The sequence below is a fragment of the Athene cunicularia genome, assembly GCF_003259725.1.
Source record: "Athene cunicularia isolate RWA chromosome 6 unlocalized genomic scaffold, athCun1 chr6_part1, whole genome shotgun sequence".
Classification (NCBI taxonomy): Eukaryota; Metazoa; Chordata; class Aves; order Strigiformes; family Strigidae; genus Athene; species Athene cunicularia.
Genome location: NW_020799105.1, coordinates 22,468,135 through 22,474,711, shown reverse-complemented (window position 1 = coordinate 22,474,711; position 6,577 = coordinate 22,468,135). Strand labels below are relative to the sequence as shown.

General features: G+C 41.2%; 1 protein-coding gene across 1 annotated transcript in view; it reads left to right on the top strand.

Annotated features, from left to right (window-relative positions):
- The first annotated feature begins 614 nt into the window (after positions 1 to 614).
- Positions 615 to 6,577, top strand: part of CHST15 (carbohydrate sulfotransferase 15) — a 43,373-nt gene continuing 37,410 nt past the window's right edge. The window contains exon 1 of the mRNA XM_026851459.1: positions 615 to 635. The gene's annotated coding sequence lies outside the window, so the exon portion shown is untranslated. The remainder of the gene's footprint in view (positions 636 to 6,577) is intronic.

The following is a 6,577-nucleotide window of genomic DNA, read 5'->3' as shown; positions in this document are numbered from 1 at the left end:
AAAGCAAGATGGAATTACGTGTAGGCAGGGGAAGGACCACTTCTAAAATCAGAGAACAGCATCCACTTGTAGAACAACCCAATTCGTCCTCGGGGTTTAAAGGCTTCCAAGAAAAGTGTAAATAAAGATATATAGATAGATGGGGATGTATCTCTAAAGTGGAAAAAGAACCCTCGGTAGCCAATGCAAAAGCTCTTTTTCCTGACCCCAGTGAGCATGAGTGGGATGGACAACTAGTTGCTCATCGCTTGTGATCTGGGTGGTGGTGTCCAGCACTGGCTTTTCCCTCCCGTTACCAGAGATGCTAAACTGACAGGTGCAGCCCCTCTTCCTTCTCCATGGTCACACAGGCCTTGTGCTCATTTATTTTTTGGTCTGTACTCAAAGGCAGCACCATTAGAAAGGGGAAATTTAATTTTCTGCAGTTGAAGCAGACAGGCGGAAAACTGAGTGATTTCCTGAAGGGTAATGATTATTTTTCCAGTGGTATTACTGCAGGGTGGTTTTTTGTTTTTTTTTTTTTTTCATTTTAAATGTGTCTTGTACCTCAGATTTCATCTTGGGATGGAGTCATACTCTCTCTGTGGATCTCATGCAGGTTGGAGGACGTAAATCCATCTCTCCAAGTGAATGATGTGAGCATTGCCCTCCGAATTATTTTCCTTTTGAGTCCTCAGGAGCAGCTGTTTTCAAAGACTACCTACCTTCATTCTTCATCTGTTGAGAACAATGGACTCTTGCATGACATTCACTAACGGGAGGCAGAGTATATGACACAGACTGTTTTCCCTCCTTTTCTTCTATGCTAGAGCAAAACTAGAGGTGAGCAAAGCACTCCTTAACTGACAGAAATGGTGTTGACTCCCAAATGCAGTGAGTTAGTATTTTAGCAGCTGGTATGAGACCAATTATATTAGTGAGGGCTCCATTGTCTTAACTGAGAGCTGTTTATGAGACCGAGGGTTTCACTTCCTTAGCTGCAGGTCTTGCACCATTGCTCCTGAAAATACCACCTGCCAGCTTTGGCCCCAGCAAGTGCTGGCTGCCACCGCTGTGCAGCGGGCTTCTGGCACGGCTCTGGGATGGGGACTGCGATGACAGCTGGGGAAGGCTGGAAAAATTATTTTCTCTGTCTTTTGAGCTTATGGAAAGACTGAAATTCACCCCATTTAATATGGTTGCTGGGGGAAATTCAGATTCAATACTGTCTGCCGTAGATGGTTCATTTAGAACAGGATTGCTGGTGATTTTTTTATCTCGTACATACCTGAATTTTCTTCAAAGTCCCTCAATCCCTGTGTAACGGGATTCTGGTGAGTTGGTAGATGTAGATTTTTCTTCAACTTCTACCATTTTATTCCTATGGTATAATAGTATAGGTAACGGACGTCAGTACCCTGTCATTTTGTCATCCACAAATTGAAAAGCACTCTGACATCTGCTGTTGGGAGTTACTCCAAAAAGTGAGCACCGTCCGTGCCCCGAAGGTCTGATACACATGGATATTAACCAAACTCAGATACGTTTGAATGCACTCTAGCATCCTCCTGAGTCTGCTGTGTATGGTATGAATGTTTGCAAAGAAACTACTGCCTTTACTCATTTAATTAGTTTTTCCGGTTGGACAGAAGCTCTTATATAAAAAGATTAATGAAATAATACATATATTGTATTAAAATGTTAATGTTTGGAGAATATATTTTGTCTGTTCCGGATCAGTTGTGCTGGCGTAGCTTAACCCTGTACAAATAACCTTTAGGAGGAAAGTAAGAGTAACTACAAAGTCAAGTTTTCACATAATATAATCTTAGGTTTTATTCTGATTTGCTGTTATTATCAAAGTCTAATTTATAACACCGAGCTGTGCAATAAAGAAACTGAAGTATATTATGAGCACAGAATTTATTTTTTCACTTAATGAGAAAAAATGAAACTTTCTTAGTTTATAGATTATTCTGAACTTCTGAAGTAACTTATTTTAATTATAAATGTTTTGGTTACTGAAGGCATTTTTTCAGGATTTAAACGTGCAAGCAAGCTGTAAATTAAATCAAATGGTCTGCAGTGAGACTATAATTTCTCTTACACACCTAGGATGAATGGTTTTCTAGCATGCCTAATATCTCCACATACTGGTGAAGTAACCACTATAAAAGCAGCAGGATTGACTCCATCATTCACACAGTAGGTTTCATTTTTGTCTGCTAGAAATAGTTTGTCCATCAGGGCCAGAGAGCTGATCCCTGGGCACCTTCCCTCGTTGACTCTGGTTTGAAGCTCTGCTCCAGCTGTGCAAAGTGGGACCTGCTCTGTTGAAGCACGTTGGAGATGCAGAGGGGGATTGTCACAGTCAAGGTGCCAACTCCCCCTTGAAAACATGAGCAAAGAGATAAACTGGCCAGAGCAATTATGTTGTCAGAGGGTGGAGAGTTTTCATGGGGTGAGAACTACAGAAATTCATGATTAAAAAACCCAACCAAAATGGCAAATTTGGCTGGCAGCCTCATTGCCCAGACGCAGGGAGTCTCTCGCATCTGTGTGGCAAGGCTGCTGAATCGGTGCTGGAGCTGTTTCTGTTGAAGCCAGGGCAAGCCAGAGCTGGTGTGGTGGGGGCAGTTTTGCTCTTCTGGGACCTCTGCTGTAGAGGACATAGGCAGGGTGGAGGGGTTACAGTGTCCAAAAATGCTCCTGCAACAGCTGAGTCACATTCCTGAAGCTCGGATGGAAGACGTGGCATTTTGTGGCACTTTATTGCATGTTGCTGTCTTTAGATGTGGGCATGGAGAGGTCTTTGTAGAAGACAATGATTGATACGGCTTTTTTTGCGGCAACTGCTGTGTTTTGTTAAGACCATTCTTGAGGGTGGAAAGCATTAAGAGAAACTGAGCGTGGGCCAACTTCTACAATGCCTTATTTCTGAAACCATACAGCTCCTTTTAATGGCTACTGAAAAACAAGGTGTAACTCAATAACATTATTGACAGAACAGGTCAACACAGACCTGTTTTTCACATTTCTCTGGATCTGAGGCACTAAAAGAACCATTGGAGCTGCAGTTTGATGCATCAGTTGGACTGAACTCTTCTGCTGACAAATACAACGTACTTCCATACTGTTATCTGCATATAATGCACACGTTTTGTTTATCATTGTTTTGTAGCGGCTGGGTCTCACTTTTGAGAACTGAACACTGCTTTCCTAGAATGTATGTTTTGTCACTTGACAGAGTTTTAGGGGTTTTCTTTGGTGTTGTTTATATCATATGGTATATGGTGGTGCTTAGAAACCATAAATGGGCTTGGAAGCCATCACTTCCAGCCCTAACACACCCTAGTGAGCTCTTATTTCAGTGTAGTCCCTGCTGCAGACATGTGTTAGGGAATCTGTAGTTTATTTCGCATAAAAAATATCCCCTCCAAATGCATCTGTATGCTCTTGATGCTGTCTTAGTCTCCTGTGTGTCTGCAAGCTTTGAATGCATTAACAGGCTAAAGCAAGTTATTACATTAATCTTGTGAAATCAAAAATGCATGGTTTTGACTCAAAGTAGAGTAAACAGTGTTGGTAACAGAAAGATTTAACAGATAGAAACGCATATCAAAACTTGGGAGGTATTTTTGCTGGAGATGATTTTTGGTTAGTTATGTTAATTCTGCTAAAGTTGCAGTTCAGAGGTCCTGGCAAAGTATTTTGCGGGGTTTATTCTGGAGCTGTTTTTACTTCTCTGCAGAGTTTTATAATGTTAATGTTCTATCTCAATTTTTCTGCATTAGAAAGTAAGCTTTTTTGGTTATCATTACCAGCATCTGTTCTTGAAAAGCCGGCTGCCAACTGCAGTTGATGGAATTTGTGTCACTTCAGATTTCTTCTGTGAATTGCTTCAGTGAATGATTTATTCTAAGAAGTGGAACCTGAGCTCCAGAATTAGTGTTGATCTCATTTTAGCTGCAACATCCTATGGCAACTCTATGTCCTGCTCTTTTTGTCTAGAACCAAATATATCAACAAGCACTGCTGGTTAAAAATAAAACCTCATTTTACCTCCTGCTGTTCACTTTTGAGTTGTGCCCCGCTACCTGCAGGGGCACAGGGATTTTTCAGCAGAGTGCGAGCTTTCTGGCTGAAGCAGAGCATATGAGAGCTGTTTTTCTTTAAAACTGTTCTCTGGGCCATATCAGGAGATGGTCCCACAGGGCAAGTGAGAGGAGCATCCTGGCCATAGGCATCCCATATAGCACCCGGGTGGTGTTCAGGTAGGGATCACTAAAGGCCACCATGTGAATTAGGCACTTGTGTCATCTGGGAGCTCCATCAAGGGTGAGATCTTTATTTCAGTTCCTCAATGCAAGGCCTTAAAAAGTGAATTGTGAGCCCTCTGAAGTTTAAACAGAGGAAGAATGGAAGATTAGTTTGAGACAGTCTCCCTACAACAGCAGTTAAGTAATTAACATCTCAATCAGAAAAAAAATCTCTTAGAGAGGTTGCCTAGGATTGCCTCTGTGACACAAATAAAGACCATCTACATTGCTAGGCTAAATGTTGCCTTTATGCTGCAGAAGAAGCAGGGTGTGAGGGACGGCGTGCCGAATTTTTCTTGGTGGGTTCATCATTATGCAGAGTTGGGTTTTTAGTTTGTTGTGGTTTGTTTTTTTGGTTTTTTTTTTTTTTTCCCTGGTTTCTTTCATGGAAATTCAGTCAAAAAAGTTCTCAGATTTTTATCTTGTTTGTTTACAATCTGCAGTCCAGCTAAGTGCAATGGAAAGCATGAAAAGGTATTTGTGGTTGTGTTCTTTCCAAGTGGAAAACAAGTATACTGAAGGCAAACATGGGCAAAACCTGCAGGAATACACAGTCAAGGCAAGGGAGTCAGCAACTCAGTGGCTGAGGAACAGATTTATCTAATACTGTTCTGGATATTACAGTATTTATTTACTGGATCCCATCGATAGCATGGCTTTTTTTTCTGTGTTATTACTGCTGTAAGTGGGGGTCTTGTTGCAGTTGCAAGATAACTGGGCTAGAGTTTACCGTGTTACAAAAATTGTGTTGAGAGATGTAATTTTTTTGGAGGGGCTGGTGAATGAGTGCAATATGTTCTTTCTTGTAACAATGGAAATTAGTAAATGAAGATATTTGAATTTCTTTGAAGTTTGCGATAGAAGTGTTGCTGTGATGATCTGCAGATATGAGAGGACAATAATGAGTGTTTAATCTATTGTCAAATGGCATTAAAATCATAGAATCACAGAATGGTTTGGGTTGGAAGGGACCTTAAAGCCCATCCAGTCCCACCCCCCTGCCATGGGCAGGGCCACCTTCCACCAGCCCAGGGTGCCCAAAGCCCCGTCCAACCTGGCCTTGAACCCTGCCAGGGAGGGGGCAGCCACAGCTTCTCTGGGCAACCTGTGCCAGGGCCTCAGCACTCTCACAGGGAAGAATTTCTTCCTTACATCTCATCTAAATCTCCCCTCTTTCAGTTTAAACCCGTGACCCCTTATCCTATCCCCACACCCCTGATGACGAGTCCCTCCCCCTTTCCCGCAGCCCCTTTCAGCCCTGGGAGGCCGCTCTAAGGTCTCCCCGCAGCCTTCTCTTCTCCAGCTGAACCCCCCAACTCTCTCAGCCTGTCCTCACAGGGGGTGCTCCAGCCCCCCCAGCATCTTCCTTAGGTTCTACATCAATTATGTTCTCTGTCTATAAAGATGTATGTTGTTAGCAACAGAAAACAGAGTATAGCCATGCGGAAGAGTGTTCAGAATGATGGTATCTTGTAAGCTGGTTAATAAAAATTTATTGCAGTTTTGTGTAGTTAAAGAGCACACGATACGGATGAGTGATGGAGCCTAAGCGTTCAATGAAACACTTATGAATAGTGGTAGGAGCCTTTGAAAGTAAATGTTGCTTGACTTAAACAGAATAAACGCTTTCCTAACATGCTGAAAGCAATGTAATATATTCCATCAGAATACATTTAATTAACTGTAGCCAGAAGTTACCTGCAGGAATTTTATCCGGTGATACTGTGTTGCTCTTACGGAGATAACTAATTAGCAGTTTCTTGAGAATGCTTAGATCTTTTGGGGTATCTCCACTTGGACTTTGAGACTACTTCACTTTGGAACAAGTGTGTAGTGTCTTGGTACTTTAACGGGCTGAGATCTGTCCGCTGTGTTGTTGCTTGAAGAATTAAAGTTGTTGAACATTTATAATTAAAATAAGTTACTTCAGAAGTTCAGAATAATCTATAAACTAAGAAAGTTTCATTTTTTCTCATTAAGTGAAAAAATAAATTCTGTGCTCATAATATACTTCAGTTTCTTTATTGCACAGCTCGGTGTTATAAATTAGACTTTGATAATAACAGCAAATCAGAATAAAACCTAAGATTATATTATGTGAAAACTTGACTTTGTAGTTACTCTTACTTTCCTCCTAAAGGTTATTTGTACAGGGTTAAGCTACGCCAGCACAACTGATCCGGAACAGACAAAATATATTCTCCAAACATTAACATTTTAATACAATATATGTATTATTTCATTAATCTTTTTATATAAGAGCTTCTGTCCAACCGGAA